The following is a 17,559-nucleotide window of genomic DNA, read 5'->3' on the forward strand; positions in this document are numbered from 1 at the left end:
GGGAGAGTCCTTTGCAGCCTTGCTGGACAGGAGAACTCCCAGGGAGACAGAGTCACCATCCTGGTGGGTCTTCAGGTTGGAAGTGAAGGTGGCTGCTGCGTTCTTCCTCCTTTCCTACGTCACATCGCATCTTCTCTTTCTTTTCCATTCCACTTCTTCCTCTTTTGCCCTGATTCAACATTTGCTATTTTATCTCCTATTTCTCTCTGAAATTATATCCCTCTGATTATTTCTCCCTGAAATATCTGTCCTCTATCTCCCTTCTCAAATTTTTTGTCCCTCTAGGTCATCTTCTTAAATGACCAGGCAGAATATGCACCTGCAAAGAAACACTGAGAATTTCCAGACTTTACAGCTGATCTCTTTTTAAGTTTATTTACAAGTAGCTCATAAGTATTTCAATAAATTGTGAAAACAAAGTGTGAACTTGTAGAGATGCCCATTGCAACCAACTTTTTCCTAATATTTCTCACATTTTGCCTTCTAACCTAGGTAGGAGCTCATCATTAATTATGTTTTTTTTATATTCAAAACTTTTGGGAAAAAATTCCTTAATTTCTCTGGTAAACTACATTTCTTGTAAAAGCAACTTTTCCTCAGAAACCTGATTAGTTTCCATATTATTTGGATTTATGAAATGACCCTTTCAGACTGAGAATATGACTACATTCACAATTCCATGTATATTTGCAGAACAATTCTATATTATTATGGTAATAACAAGGCTGCCATCTCTTTGCTATGCAAATTTCATACATTGTAGCTGAGTAAATACTTCCTTTCTGCCTAGTGGATTGATCTGAATAACAAAGATGCAGAATGTAAAGAACATGCAGCTCTGAGTGGTTTGGTTGAAGATTTCTTATAAAGAAATTTTTGGACATAAACTATCACCTTCCCTAAGAGGCTTAGCAGCTGTCTCAGTGGAAACAAGTCCCTCAGGAGCCTGGGATCTCTTGAAACAAAATTCAGTTTTGCATTTGGCAGTAAGTTAAACCTCAAAAGCCTTTCTTTTCTTTTTCTGATGCTTGAATTATAAAGAGGCAGCACCTACTCCCAGCATCAACAGGTCTGTGCACATATGGAAACAGGTCTGCACCACAGGCTATGCTCATTGGCAAAAATGGTCACTTTACTTGCAAATATAGACAAAGGGGCCCATCTTTGGTCTAAACTTTTAGCCAGCTGCTTCTATGGTGAGGCAGAGGTAGACAGTGTTTTGGGGATATGTCTATCTTTGTATAACGAAGGAATATGCCCATCTTTGCATAGTGAAGAGGCCAGAGAGGTAGCCTCTTCATTATGCAAAGATAGATATATTTATTTTCTATTGCTGCTGCAACAAATTATCCTAAACTTAGTGGCTTAAAACAACACAAATGTATTATCTTACAGTTCTGCAAACCAGAAGTGTGACGTGAGTCTCATAAGGCTGAAATCAGGATGTTGGTGGCTGTATTCCTCTCTGGAGTCCTTAAGGGAGAACCATTTCCTCAGTTTCCCCAGTTGGTAGAGGCTGCTTGCATTTCTTAGTATGTGGGCCTTTCCTCCATCTTGTTGACAAAAAGAGGCAACTCTGTAAAATATTTGAAGAGACTCTGAACCACATGGCAGTGACCATGGCCCATGGCATAGCCCCAGGAGGTCCTGAGAACATGCACCTAAGGTGGTAGGGCTACAGCTTAGTTTTATGCATTTTAGGGAGACATATGATGTATTAGTCTGTTCTCACACTTCTAATAAAGACACACCTGAGACTGGGTAATTTATAAAGAAAAGAGATTTAATTGACTCACAGTTCCACATGACTGGGGAAGTTTTACAATCATGATGAAAGGCAAGGAGGAGCCTTAAATCACATCTTACATGGTGGCAAGGAAGAGAGAGCTTGTGGAAGGGAACTCCTCTTTATAAAACCATCAGATCTTGTGAGACTTATTCACTATGACGAGAACAGCATGAGAAAGACCTGACTCCATGATTCAATTACCTCCCACTGGGTCCCTCCCATGACATACGGGAATTGTGGGAGCTAAAATTCAAAATGAGATTTGGTTGGGGACAGAGCCAAACCATATCATAAGACATCCATCAATACATGTAAGATGTACATTGGTTGGGACCAGAAAGGTGGGAAAACTTAAAGTAGGAGGTTTCCATGTGGATTCAAAGATTTTCTGACTGGCAACTGGTTGAGTTTATCTAAATACTTGGCATCAATAGAAGGGACCATTTGGGTTAAGATAAGAGGTTGTGGAGACCAAGGTTCTTATTATGCAGATGAAGCCTCCAGGTAGCAGGCTTCAGAGAGAATAGACTATAAATGTTTCTTATTGGACTAAAATTTGTGCCAGACTCTCAGTTAATTCTCTCTTGGATCAGGCAAAAGACCTGGAAAGGGAAGGGGATTCTCTACAGAATGTAGATTTTTCCCACAAGAGATGGCTTTATGGGGCTATTTCAAAACATGTCAAATAAATATATTTTGGGGTAAAATACTTTGATTTTGTTCAGGGACTGCCATCTGTCATAAAGGTTCTTATTGTTACAAATAATCTGTTCTGCCAGTATTAAGGTCTCTGTTTTAATGTTAAGGCTGATCAGCTGTGCCTGAATTCCAAAGGGAGGCGGGTATAACGAGGCACATGTGACCACCCATCCACCTCATGGCCTGAACCAGTGTTTCAGGTTTACCTTAGAGTGCCCTTGCCAAGAGGAGGGGTCCATTCTGTTGATGAAAGCCTTAGAATTTTATTTTTGGTTTATAATCTTCAAAGCCAGCAATGGCTAGTCAAACCCTCCTTACCTCACATCACTCTGACTTTGAAATCTTCTGTCTCCCTCCTTCACTTTAAGAACCTTAGCAATGAAGCACTTCAGGAAATACCACCCCTAACACATGCCACTTTCATATGCTGATTACTTCAAACTGAGGGCTCGACTCATGGGGAAGAACAAATGCAGACAAGGGCTTTCTCTGAGTTCCCCTTGTCTGCTTAAAGACAGATCTCAATTGTCATGAATTCCCTCGCTGGGAATCTTATCAACCACAGATGAACTCTCCAGGGAAGATGAACACCATGCCCGGAGTGACTATCACGTGTTCTTCTGCCAGCTGCTTTTATTACCTAAGAGGCTTTTATCTTCATAACAAGACAACCTTGACTCACCATACAATTCCTCCCATAACCCTCCATGATTTATGTTAACACCACCCCCACCCACGCCAGAAACCCCAAGCCCCTATCGCTTTTTGTAGTGCAGAATGCTATAAAAACATCAACCATGGAGTCCCATATTTGGTGGGACTCCCATGTGTATATACAGATATGGTTTGGTTCTGTGTCCCCACACATATCTCATCTTGAATTTTAATCTGAATTGTAATCCCCACATGTTGGGGGAGGGATCTTGTGGAGGTGATTAGATCACAGGGGCATTTCCTCCATGCTGTTCTTATGATGGTGAGTGAATTCTCATGAGAGATGATGGTTTCATAAAGGCTTTTCCCACCTTCACTCTGCACTTCTCCTTCCTGCTGAAGGTGAAGAAGGTGTGCTTCTTCCCATTTGCCTTAACCATGATTGTAAGTTTCCTGAGGTTTTCCCAGCCATGTGAAACTGTGAGTCAATTAAATGTCTTTCATAAATTACCCAGTCTTGGGCAGTTCTTTATAACAGCGTGAGAATGAACTAATACCATAAATTAGCACCAGGAGTGGGGTGCTGATATAAAGATACTCCAAAATGTGGAAGTGACTTTGGAACATGGTAACAGGCAGAAGGTGGAAGAGTTTGGAGGGCTCAGAAGAAGACAGAAAGACGTGGGAAAGTTTGAAACTTCCTGGAGACTTGTTGAACATCTTTGACCAAAATACTGATAGTGATATGGACAATGGCATTCCGACTGAGGTGATCTCAGATGATGAGAAATTTGTTGGGAAATGGAATAAAAGTAACTCTTGCTATGCTTTAACAAAGAGACTGGTGGCATTTTGCCCCTGCCCTAGAGATCTGTGGAACTTTGAACTTGAGAGATATGATTTAGGGTATCTGGGGGAAGAAATTTCTAAGTGGCAAAGTGTTCAAGAGGAAGCAGAGCATAAAACTTTGGAAAATTCGCATCCTGATAATGCAATAGAAAAGAAAAAAACCTATTTTCTGGGGAGAAATTCAAGCTAGCTGGAGAAATTTGCACAAGTAACAAGGAACAAAATGTTAATTGCTGAGACAACGGGGAAAATGTCTCCAAGGCATGTCAGAGACTTTCATGGCAGCCCTTTCCATCACAGGCCTGGAGAACTAGGAGAGAAAAATGGTATTGTGGGCCCATCCCAAGGCCCCGTTTCTCTATGAAGCCTTGGAACATGGTGTCCTGTGTCCCAGCTGCTTCAGCTTCGGCCATGGCTAAAAGGGGCCAACATACAGCTCAGGCTGTTGATAAGAGGGTGCAAGCCCCAAGCCTTGGTGACTTAGATGTGGTGTTGGGCCTGTGGGTACACAAAAGTCAAGAATTCAGGTTTGGGAACCTCCACCTAGATTTCAGAGGATGTATGGAAATACACAGATGTCCAGGCAGGAGTTTGCTGCAGGGACAGAGCTCTCATGGAGAACCTCTGCTAGGGCAGTGTAGAAGGGAAATGTGAAGTCAGAGCCTCCACACAGAGTCCCCACTGGGGCACTGCCTAGTAGAGCTGTGAGAAGAGGGACACTGTCCCCCAGACCCCAGAATGGTAGATCCACTGACAGCTTGCATTGTGTGCCTGGAAAAGCTTCAGGCAGTCAACACCAGCCCATGAAAGCAGCTGGGAGGGGGGCTGTACCCTGCAAAGTGACAGGGGTGGAGATGCCCAAGGCTGTGGGAGCCCATGTCCAGATAACTCAAGATATGTGCAAAAGTAATTGCAACCTAATACATTGACATAAGGCAGATTAATGGGGAAAAAGCATTTCAATTATGTACATGTATTAGTCCATTCTCACGCTGTTCTAAAGAACTGCCTGAGACTGGGTAATTTATAAAGGAAAGAGATTTAATTGTCTCACTGTTTGGCATGGCTGGGAAGGCCTCAGGAAACTTAAAATCATGACTGAAAGCAAAAGGGAAGAAAAGCTTCTTATTCACATGCCAGCAGGAAGAAGAAGTGCAGAGCAAAGGGGCAAAAAGCCCTTTATAACACCATCAGATCTCAAGAAAACTCACTCACTATCATGAGAACAGTATGGAGTAACCATCCTCATGATCTAATCAACTTCCACAAGGTCCCTCCCCCAACACTTGGGGATTACAATTTGGATTACAGTTCAAGATGAGATTTGAGTGGGGACACAGAGCCAGGCCATATTGTTCTGCCCCAGCCCCTCCCAGATCTCATCCTTCTCACATTTCAAAACACAATTATGCCTTCTCAAGAGTCTACCAAAGTCTTCACTCATTTCAGCATTGACCCAAAAGTCGAAGTCCATAGCCTCATCTGAGACTAAACAAGTCCCTTCTGCCTGTGATCCTATAAAATCAAAAGTAAGTTAGTTACTTAGTAGGTACAATGTGGGTACGGGCATTGGGTAAATACACACATTCCAAATGGGAGAAATTGACCAAAACAAAGGAGCTACAATGTCCAGAAGTTACTCAATGTGGTCTGAAAGGGGGAGGAACCCTTAGTTCCAGGAATTTCCCGCCCCCTTCCCTGAGAGCTCAAGAATAATCTGACCCTTGTTTAGCATGTGATTAAAAAAAAACCATAAAAATAGTGAACCAGCAGGCTTCAGGGCTACTATCCCTAAGGAGTAGCCACCCTTTTATTCCTTTACTTTCTTAATAAACTTTCTTTTACTTTATCAACTCGTTCTTGAATGCCTTCCTGTGTGAAGCCAAAAACCCAGGTGGCCTCCCAGGCTAAGCCCTAATTTTGGGGATCACCCTATAATCCATCCTGGGGCACAATTCCTCTACAACCATGGACTAAAGAAAAATGTTGTCTGCTCCTAAAATACAATGGTGGCATAGGCATAGGATAGCAGATAAAGATATTCTCACTTAAAAAGGGAGAGAATTGAAGGTAAAATGAGTTACTATTTCCAAGCAATTTCAAAATCCAACCTGACAAACTCCATAGGCTTCAAGACCTTTGAATAATTACCTATGGTCCTTGGCTCTGTCCTGAGCTCACAGCTCCATTCTCTGAGTTTGATGGTCTTCCCTCTGTGAGGTTTTTTTTCTTTTATAATCACGAAAGGTAGCACATGCTTGCAGCTGAGCAGTTTGCAGCTGATCCCTGTTTCCTGTCTGGAGAAGCATGAAGGTCCATCAGCCTTCTTTTAGTCTGCTCTCTTTGACTTTTTTTTGGTTCATGATCGCTGTATTTCTACTGACATTATATTCTCGGAAACTTTGTAGGCCTCTTGTATGTGTCACCAGGATTCACTTCATTAAACAGAGGCTCCTCCACAGATCATTCCTAAGTAATCCCATATCTATTTTTGGCATCTGCTGAGATAACTAAGGGAAATCTATAAATCATACCCTAAATTTCTCAAAGATTGAATATTCTGACATCCTGATCTTTCTCTGATAGTAGCAAGAGGTTGTGCGGCTACATTCCTGAATTTTTCTCTAGAGCATTATTTTTTAACAGAGAATCTCTTCACTTTAGCATCATTTGAAATTTTGAAAAGTTGCAAATTTTACCAATTGTCATGATCTCGTCTGACTGCTCCCCTTCCATGCTTTTTAAAACGTTCTTCCCTCAATTTATTTATTTTCTTTCATATTTTACATTATGGAACAAGAAGTAACCAGGCTTTGTCTTAGAAACTTTGAACATCTCAGATAAGGAAACAAGTTTGTTGCTTAAAGTGTCACTTTCTGCGTAATTATAGGACAAAATTTAGCTGATCTTTCTGTCACCATACCACAAAAATCCCCTTTTCTCTAGTTTCCAATAATACATTCCTCACTTCCTTCTGCACCATCCCCAGAAGCACCCTTAACATACATATTTCTACCACCTATCTATTTCTGATGATGTAGGTGATGACATACATCTAGATGACGTATATTTTCTCCACCCTACTCCTCACTTCCTTCTGAGTCATCCATAACAGAGTCATTAATGCTTATATTTATATAGGTCTGTACAAGGCCGTCTAACTTTTCCTATTACATTCCTCAAAATTCTTCCTGCCTCTTTCCCAATTCCAAAATGATTTCTACATTTTTAGGAATTTGTTATAGTAGCACTCCACCTCCAGGTACTGAAATCTAATAGTTGCCTATTGCAGCTGCAAAAATTATTTGTTTATTGCAGCAGCAGTTAGTGACTTAAAAGAGCATTAATTTATTGTCTTATGGTTTTGTAGGCCAGAAGTCTGACAAGAGTCTCATATGATTAAAATTAAGATGCTGGCAGGGACGCATTCCTCTCTGGAGTCTCTAGAGAATTCATTTTCCTGCTCTCCACAGCTTCTAGAGTCTGCCTGCTCTTATTGACTCATTGCCCGTTCTTCATCCTCAAAGCCAGCAATGGTGCTGCATCCTTATCACATCAGATCACTCTAACGCTGACCCTCCTGCTGACCTCTTTCCTTTCTAAGGACACTGGACTTCCCTGGATATTTCAGGATAATCTCTCTATTTTAATGTAGGTTGATGAGCAACCTAATTCTGCTTTACCATGCAATATAACGTATTCTCAGGTTCCAGGAATTAAGATGTGGCCACTTTTTTGCAGAGGTAGGGTGCCTTAATCTGCCTGTTGCATAAGATACGTAAAGACGAAGGTTTTACCCACACTCCTGGGAGACATGAAATTAAAAACATTGCCTTGGGAGTAAAGCTAAATGCACCCGCCACCATACCCAGCTACTTTTTTGTATTTTTAGTAGAGACAGGGTTTTGCCACATTGGCCAGGCTGGTCCCAAACCTCTGACCTCAGGTGATCTGCCTGCCTTGGCCTCCCATAGTGCGAGGATTACAGGCATGAGCCACTGCACCTGGCCCATGTTAACCTTTTATAGCCATACCCACTTTCCTCCTGTCCCCAGTCCTTGACACCCTGCAACCACTACTATGTGCTCCATTTCTATAATTTTGTCATTACCAGGATGACATGTAAACAGAATCACACAGTGTGTAACATTTTGGGATTGGTTTTCCTCACTCAGCATAATTCTCTGGAGATTCATTGAGGTTTTTATGTGTATCAACAGTTCTTTTTATGGCTGAGTAATATTCCACGGTATGGCTATTTCACAGTTTTTAAATCATTCGCCTATTGAAGGACATCTGGGTTCTTTCCAGTTTGGGGCTATTATACATAAAACTGCTATGAACATACATATGCAGGTTTTTGTGTGGAAATAAGTTTTACTTCTCTGGGATAGATGGCCAGGAGTAAAGCTTCTCGGTCACATGCTAGTAGTGCATGCTTAGTGTTTTGTTTTTGTTTTTGTTTTTTTGATATGGAATCTCATTCTGTTGCCCAGGCTGGAGTGCAGTGGCATGATCTCTGTTCACTGCAACCTCTGCCTCCTGGGTTCAGAGAATTCTCCTGCCTCAGCCTCCCAAGTAGCTGGGACTGCAGGCACATGCCACCATGCCAAGCCAATTTTTTGTATTTTAGTAGAGAGGGAGTTTCACCGTGTTGCCCAGGCTGGTTTCAAACTCCTGAGCTCAGACAATCCGCCCACTTTGGCCTCCCAAGGTGCTGGGATTACAAGCATGAGCCACCGTGCCTAGCCCGTGCATTCTTAGTTTTAAAAGAAAATGCCAAACTGGTTTTCAGTGTGTCTAGACGGCTTTACATTCCTATCAGCAATGTGTGAAAGATCCAGTTTCTCTACATCTTTGACAGCATTTGGTGTTGCCACTACATCTCATTTTAGCCATTCTGATGGGTATGTAGTAACATCTCATTGTGGTTTTAATTTCCTTAATGGCTGACTATGCTAATTTTTTAGCATGCTTATTTGTAATCTGTGTATCCTCCTTAGTAAAATGTCTGTTTATCATTTGCCCATTTTCTGGTTGTAATGTTTGCATTTTTTAACTGTTGAGTTTTGAGAGTTTTTATACATCCAAAATACTAATTTTTTGTTGAATATGTGGCTTTTAAATATTTCTTCCTACTTGTAGCTTGCCTTTCATCCTCTCTAACGAGGTCTATGGCAGAATACAAGTTTTTAATTTTGATGAACTTCAGTTTACCAATGTTTTTTTTTTATGGATCATACTTTTGGTCTTAACTTGAGGAACTCCTTGCCCAGCAATAGATCTTAAAGATTTTCTGATTTTCTCCTACTTTTTTTGGAATAATTTTACAGTTTGACATTTTATAATTTAAGTCTTAGATTCATTTTAAGTTAAATTTTACATTATGTATGAAACTTAGTTCTTTTTTTTTTTCAGACAGAGTTTCACTATGTCACCCAGGTTGGAGTTCAATGGTGCGATCTCCCCTCACCGCAACCTCCACCTCCTGGGTTCAAGCGATTCTCCTGCCTCAGCCTCCAGAGTAGCTAGGATTACAGGCATGTGCCACCACGCCCAGCTAATTTTTTTTTTAATTTTATTTTTAGAGACGTGGTTTCACCATGTTGGCCAGGCTCAAACTCCTGAACTCAGGTGATCCACCTGCCTCGGCCTCCCAAAGTGCTGGGATTACAGGCATGAGCCACCAGGCCTGGCCTTAGTCGTTTTCACACTTGGGTATAAAAAATCAGTTGGACATATTTGCATGATTTTATTTGTGGATTAGGTATTCTAGCACATTGATCTATCTGTGTTGATCTCTCTGCCAAATCTATATAGCCTTGATTAGTGTGACCATAAAGTGACTCATAATTCTCTCATGTTAGTCTTCATTTTCAAAATTATTTTAGTTATTTTGTTTCTTTGTATTTTCACATAAAATTTAAAATAATCTTGTCTCTATAATGAATGCGGTTGGGATTTTGATAGAAATTGCCTTAAGCCTATGAATCAATTTGGGGAGAAATGACATCTTTACTATGTTGAGTTTTCCAATCCATGAACACAGGATGCCTCTTTATTTATTTAGATGTTGTTTTTCTTTCTTCATTGTTGCGTAGTTTTCGCATAAAATTCTATACAAGTTTTGCTAGAGTTATACTTTAGTATTGAGACAGCCAAGTATAAAGGGGTCTCTGAAGAACTTTGGACTGGCCTGCGGACTGGAAGAATGGGGTGCAGCTGTGGGAAGTCGGCGCCCTTTGCAGCGGGGAGAAGCCTGGCCTTTCCTGTTCAGGGTGGTACCTGAGATTCAGTCTGTGAGGTGGGAAACTGGCTAGCAGGACTCTCGCTTTCCTGAGAGTCCCTGTTTCCTTTTTGCCCAATAAATCCCATTTTTCTCACCCTTCAAAGTGTCTGCAAGCCTAATCTTCCCTGGTTGTGTGACAAGGACCCTAAGGAAAAGTCCTACAACAGTATTTAGTTTAGTTTTTTTTTTTAAGCAATTATAAATGGCGCTGTTCATTGTTAGTATAGGGAAATACAATTGATTGTTGGGTGTTTATGTGAACTTACTGACTTTACTTACTATTTCTAGTCATTTTTTGGTAGGTTCTTGGATTTTATAAATAGAAAATTATGTCGTCTACAAGTAAAGAAAGTTTTATTTTTTCCTTTCTTATCTCTATGTATTTTATTTCCTTTTCTGTCCTTAGTGCACAGCCTAGAACTTCCAGAACTAACAACTGTTGAAACACAGTGTGAGAGTGGACATCCTTACCTTGTTCCTGATCTTGGTACCTGGCCTCAGACACTGCACCCAGTCCCTCCCATCAGATGCTATTGCTGAAAGCAACGGGTAAGGCTAGCACAAGTTCAGAGGATGTGGACATAGCCTCCCCCTCTCGAAGAAAGCAGCAGCCAAGCCTCCTTGCAAAGAGGTATGGAGATGAGATTCACTGGGGGCCAGCAAGGCAACAATCTACCACCTGCTACATTCTGACCCCAATGACTCGCATCCCTGCCCAAGATTCCCAAAGTCTCCTCTTGTCCTAGCACTGGGTCCCTGCGCGTTTCAACAAGCCTGAGATGCGATGTGACAATCTCCCACTTTGTTGTCTGGGTACAGCAATAAAACCCAAGCTCCCCAAGTCTACCAAGGAAGGCCGCTAACTTTGGGAAGGGGTCTAAAAATAATTTTACAGTTATGCCCAGTGTGTCAATATAGTTAATGCTCACCTTAAATATGTAGTCACGCAGCCAGCTGAAGGCAGTGCAGTGACTCACCTTCTCCCAGTGCGGCAGGACTTTCCCTGATGAGTGATCAATGCTCTCCATTAAAGGCTTCCTGTTTCCTTCTGACCCTGAAAAGAGTATGCAAGAGCTACACATTCTGTGCACAGACAAAGAACAACACTCCACGGTGAATTGCTTTTATAACCCTTGGCATTATTTTCCAGTGAATCGTATCCTGTAAACAGGAACCTCATGAGAAAACATAAATGAGCAATAATCATTTCCTATATTGGTAATCAGGTAAAAGTCCTGATTCAATTTCCAATTGCTTTAACATGCATAAAACTTTCAGTGCATCTGTATCAGAAAGGCAATTCCTGGATTCATGATATATGTGTATACACACATATACATACATAATGATACACACACATAATGATAAGTATACATATATACATGATATACATATACACATATACATAATGATATACATACATATCTACCTAATGATATACACATATACATACACATATACATACTTAATGATGCACACATGCACATTATATGTTCAGGTATCATATGTACACAATGACATGTATACATCTAATGCATATGCATATGTACATAACGGTAACATATGCATACATGGTTATACACATACATATATAATGAGATATACATATATACATACATAATGATACACACACACATATATACAGACATCCATCATACACATATACACAGGTTTTGGGGTTCTAATACTTTTCAATTTTAGCTAGTCACCATTTTTACAGAAACATACACATGCATATTTGGATGGCTCACTTTTAGGGCTTCAGACAAACCACTCTTCAAGCTGTCAGCTATGTCTTTCTGAGAGGGCCAGTGTTTCCTAAGTGGATGTTTGGAGATTGCAACCATTTAAAAAATGGCAGTGAAATGAATGGCAGTAAAAATAAAACGGCAGCAAAAATAAACGGAAGACACCCTGTGGTGATGGAAGTGAATTCTATAAGCACGGTGCAGATGGTAGGACAGCTTCGTTTCAAAGGAGATGATCAACCTCCACGGAGTCTGTTACCATCGCTCAGGCGAGGGTGTTTAATTACTTCATTATTGACACAAAATCTTTTGCAGATTAGGGAGTCTCACCTAGTGTAATGGGCTCTCACCTGGGGTGACAGGGCTCTCACCTGGTGGTCTCACCTGGTGTGACAAGGCCGCCCCGGTGGTTAAGGTCTCACTTCGTGGTCAGTTTTTTTTTCCAGTATTCCAGTTAATGTTGATCAGTGTGAAAAAATTATTAAAACTAAAGCTACCTATTGGTTAACACACTATTAGACTGCAGGGCCTGTAATGTGTAGTATAGGGGGAACCCTATTGTTTGTGCCATGGAGGAAACAAACATTTTTGAAGTATTTTCAAATAATTAATTTTAAAACACTGTAGGCTTTTTGGTTCCAATCTATGCAATCAGAAGGATCGTCCCTCTAAGGAATGAATGGGTGGTTACCTGGAAAAACATAGAGGGAGTTTTAACTGTAAAAGCTAACTTTACATCTTGAAAGCTGAGTTTGCAGGCCTAAGAGTAGAGTTTATTTTAAGCCTAAGAAAGAACTCAGGATATGATGTAAGGGAACTCTTCACGCTACAAGAAGCAGCATAGAGACACTCTGGATTAGAGACGTGAGAGGAAGGCAAGGAAGTTGGCAGGTGGAGCGCATGGGGTGGGGAGGAGGGAGAACTAGGGTAGAAGCAGCCAGATGGCTTCGTGACTGTGTGAGGCTCTGTGCAGGGTTGTGGAATATGGGGAAATCCCATTGGAGGGTTTGAGGTTGTGGCTCCTCACCCTCGGGCTGCAGTGTGTGGCTCTGGGAAATTTCACAAGCCCCTGGGGCCTGATGCTGTGTGGCTGCAGAGAAGGGTACACGGTGTGGAGCAGGTGACCACGGCCAAGAGCAGGTAGGAAAGCAGCTCTGAAAGAGGGCTCCTTTCTGGGTACCTTTTGCAGATTCATTGCTGTTTAGCAAATATGAATGCAAATTCAAAAGATTAATGAGTTGTGGGAAGACTGCTCTGGGGAATTCTGGAAAATACTGCTGCCTAAGCACCAGCTCCTGCTCCATTTTCCACATGCCCACTTTTTTTATGACGCAATGCAACAGCAGGGCGGGCGTGCTGGTGCAGCCTGAAGGGAGCCCAGAGCCCCAAATCCTCCTACTGTCTACAGGAAGGAGGGAAGGGCTTTCTTCTTTCTGATGTCAGGAGAGAGCTGGGTAGTCGGAGGCGGCGGAGGGGATGGGCCTCTCTCAAGGCCTGCAAATAAAATTATTCTCCATCCTTACTTGGGGAGGCCCCACAGCACAAAAGGGTGGCCCACCTGCTGTGTGTCCCTGCGGGAGCCTTCCTGTCCCTGTCTAATGTTCCTCTAGTGGCCTTCCTTTCATTCCTGTGGCCCGGTCATAGTTACAGCGTGAACCTGGTAGGAGGAGCCCCTTCCTCAACAGGGAGGAACTGCAGGCTTTCCCCGAACCAGTTCTGTGCAGCAGAAACAGCTGCCGTCCACCACTTCCTGGTTTGTCACAGCTGGAGGAAACCTAACTGTCCTAAAGGCCACAGGCAAATAAGAAAAAAAAAAAAAGTTAAGGAAGCATTCAGGGGGATTTCTTGGGAGGGTTGGAGGAGAAGACATGCAGGGACCGCAATCCTCCCCACACTCTGTGCATAGAACAATAACTTTGTTCCCCATAACTCTCACCCCACACCTTTGCTCCACTCACAGCAAATCCTCTCCAAAGTGGTGTTGGTGTCTCTACTTGCTGCCAGGATTTCTCATCCCCTCTTTTCTCCCTGACCTCTCGTCACTGAGTTTGGGTCCCCATTGCTGCCCTGCAAAGGTTCCCATCACATCCTCCACCACGGTCATCTTGGCAAGGCCAGAGCCTGAGAAGCAGGGAAGCTGATAGCGTAAGTCCCAGTCCGAGCCCAAAGGCTCCAGAACTGGGAGAGCTGATGTCCAAGAGCAGAAGGTGGATGTCCTGGCTTAAGCAGGACAGAATCTGCCTTTTTGTTCTCTTCAGGAACCCAGTTGATTGGAGGATGCCCACCAGCACTGGGAAAGGCGGTTAGCTTCACTGAGTCCACTGACTGAAATGCCGGTCCTTTCCAGAGATGCCTTCACAGGCACACCCAGAAATAATGGTTTGTGATGTGGGAATCCTTAGCCCGGTCAAACTGACACCTAAACTTACCCATCACACTCTCAAATGTGCACTCACAGGCAGTTGTCTCAGTGATGTGTCATCCACAAGGAGCAGTTGTGTGCTATGGAACCATAAAAACGGTACTTATGAGAAGGTTCATAATCATGTGAAGATTGCTTTAGTAATTGTTCAATGGGAAGAACCAGAACTGTATATATAATAGGAGTTAAATACAAAGAAGTCCACCAAATATTAGCTCGGCTCATTCTGGGTCAGAGAGTGATGCCTTTTACATACATAGTACTAACTTTGACTTTATGTATATAAACAGGTAGATGCATAAAGGTATAAGTTTTGTGGAAACTTCCAAGTAAACTGGTTTCTGGTCCTGCTTTGGAGTCTAACAAGGTGCATGTTAATCTGTGACAGGAGAATCATGTTTCTACACTTCACACTTGCCCTGCCTTGAACTTTTCATTCTTCTGCTCACCTGAGACAAATGTGTATCTGATTGCTTCCTCTGATACAGAAATGCAGATTCACTGGGCCAAAGGCATAGGTGACTATTACTCTACCCACCTGTCACATGTAAATAATGTATTCCGTGAAAAGCTGATCAAAGACTCAAAAGAATTCAACCATTTGTCTCTTATGTACCTCCAACTTTTAAAAATTTCTTCCTTTCCACCCAATACCCACCCTTTCCCCTTTAAAATACTGACGTCCTCAAAACCATCTTTGGAGAAAGACGCAGATCTACCTCATGGGCATGCATCCTTAACCTTGGCAAAATAAACTTTCTTAATGGATTGAAACCTGTCTCAGGTACTTTTTGGTTTACAGCATCTATTAACATAATGACATGATTTTTCTGTCTTAATTTGATTCTGTAATGAAGTATGCTAACAGTTTAGTATTATCTAACCAACTTTATACAATTGATTATTCTTGTAGTTATTTTGAGTTACTTTTAAAGACTGCTAGATTCTATTTTTGAACTGTATTCATAATCGAGATTGACATGTTTTCTTTTAAAATTTATTATAACGACATAATAATGGCTTCTCAAGTAAATTGAGGGACTTTACAATGTCTTTTATGGTCTTGAATATGTTAAATATCACGGGAATAATCAGTTGTTTAAACATTAGATAGAATTCAGTTGTGAAACAATTTATCTATAGTGTCTTTTTAGGAAATGGCATGCTTCCATTACATTTCCAATCTTTTATGAAGATTGTATTTTCTTCTTCCAGTGTGCATTTTGATAGGACGTTGTATGTTGTGCTGCCATCGAGTTGTATGTGGTATTCTCTTACAATTCTTCAATCAACTGTATTTATGACAATGTCTCTCTTTTCATGTCTTAACTTGTGTCATATTTATCCCTTCCTCTTTTCATTCATTGTCTCAGGGGAGGTTTATCTATTTTGTTGGTATTTTCAAAAACAAAGTTTTGGTCAGGCCTGGTGGCTCATGCCTATAATCCCAGCACTTTGGGAGGCCGAGGTGGGTGGAGCACCTGAGGTCAGGAGTTGGAGGCCAGCCTGGCCAACATGGCAAAACCCCATCTCCACTAAAAATACAAAAATTAGCCAGGCATGGTGGTGGATGCCTGTCATCCCAGCTACTTGGGAGGCTGAGGCAGCAGAATCGCTTGAACCTGGGAGGCGGAGGTTGCAGTGAGCCGAGATGGCGCTGCTTTACTCCAGCCTGGGAGAAACAGCAAGACTCTGTCTCAAAAACAAACAAACTAACACGCAACAAAGTTTTGAATTTATTTTAAATTTTCAAATAGTTTTTTAAGTTCAAATTTATCAATTTCAGCTTTTATCTTTGAAATCCTTCTTACTTTTATTTTTTTCTCTTTATTGCTCATTTCTATATTCTTTAGCTAAGTACTGAGTTCTTTTATTTTTAGTCTTTATTTTTTAAGTAATGAAAGCATATAAGATTACACATTTTCCCTTGAGCACAATTTTCTCAGGATTTGTTGTGATTTTTTTTCTCCCTTTATTGCTTTCTGACAGTTTGTGGAACCCAGGCCCTGCTTTGAAATCCGCTGTGTGCATCTCGTAGAGAAGTCAGGAAGGTCTGGTCTCAGGAATCAGCAGCAGCCCTGGAGCCAGACGTGCACTGTGGCCCCTGGCTTTGAAAGACACTCATCCACTTGCCTTAAATTATAGCTTTCTAGCTCAGACAGTTTTATATACAATTCTCACTCTGTCAAGTTAATGCAAGTCATTTGGGAAGAGTATTTGGCAGAAAGCCACGTTCAGAAAGGCAGCCCACAGAGATTGCCTTGAGGGGCAGCAAAGACAAAGACCTTTTAGAAAAGCTATGAAAGATATCCCTTAAGTTTTCAGTATTTTACGTTTGCACACCTTGGCAATTGCCACCTATTTTACTCATATGGGACTGTCCATCAGATATAGATTTCTTTCCTTTTGTTTTTTTTTCCAAAATAGACCAGTTTGTAAACATGGCATTTTTTTTCTCTTTTTGAGGTTAATTCTGTATGTTTTTCCCAGAAATTACTGAGCTTCAACAATTCTGTATTTTAAAACTCCATGGTCTTTACTTCAAGGGAGAGATACTGCTTATTCTAACATTCTTTATTATTTTTAAAATATTGATGGTAATTAATACCATGTGAGATTTAATGCCACATAGTCCACAACTTACAAAAGTGGCTGTATTTCAAAATCCTGAGCATCAAGAATACATCAAGAGGGGCCCACACAGAATTGATGCTCCGCCCTCGTTTACTGCAGTTTTACTCTCATCTAGCTGTGAAAAATTCAGACTTGATTGACACGGCAAACAATAGGGAAAGAAATCTTTAGTTTGCCATTTTTGCTGGAATAACTAAGTTCAGGCTGCCATTAAAAAGTAATAACAGAACAAAGGAATGATGAATGACTATTGCTGTGAAGTTGTGCTTTTTCAAAAGCATGGTCTCAACAAGTTTCTCAGTCTTGCATGCAGGGGAAGCTTCTAAGGAACAAAGAAGCAATACAGGATGCCAGAAGACATGTATTTAAATGTCACTTACGCATTGGGTAATGAGAATTGAAGGAGTTCCATCTGAGATAATAAGCCAATTTTTTTGCGAGAGAAGATGAAGCAATTAGTTATTCAAGGGCAATA

At 41.3% G+C, this 17,559-nt stretch overlaps 1 protein-coding gene across 3 annotated transcripts in view; it reads left to right on the plus strand.

The window, feature by feature from the left end:
* Positions 1 to 17,559, plus strand: part of DIRAS2 (DIRAS family GTPase 2) — a 158,741-nt gene that overhangs the window by 43,476 nt on the left and 97,706 nt on the right. For all 3 annotated transcript variants that reach the window (XR_001888131.1, XM_017886790.1, XM_017886789.1), the window contains one exon: positions 10,687 to 10,829. The gene's annotated coding sequence lies outside the window, so the exon portion shown is untranslated. The remainder of the gene's footprint in view (positions 1 to 10,686; positions 10,830 to 17,559) is intronic.

This window comes from Rhinopithecus bieti, unplaced genomic scaffold, assembly GCF_001698545.2.
Source record: "Rhinopithecus bieti isolate Rb0 unplaced genomic scaffold, ASM169854v2 scaffold_16180, whole genome shotgun sequence".
Taxonomy (NCBI): domain Eukaryota; kingdom Metazoa; phylum Chordata; class Mammalia; order Primates; family Cercopithecidae; genus Rhinopithecus; species Rhinopithecus bieti.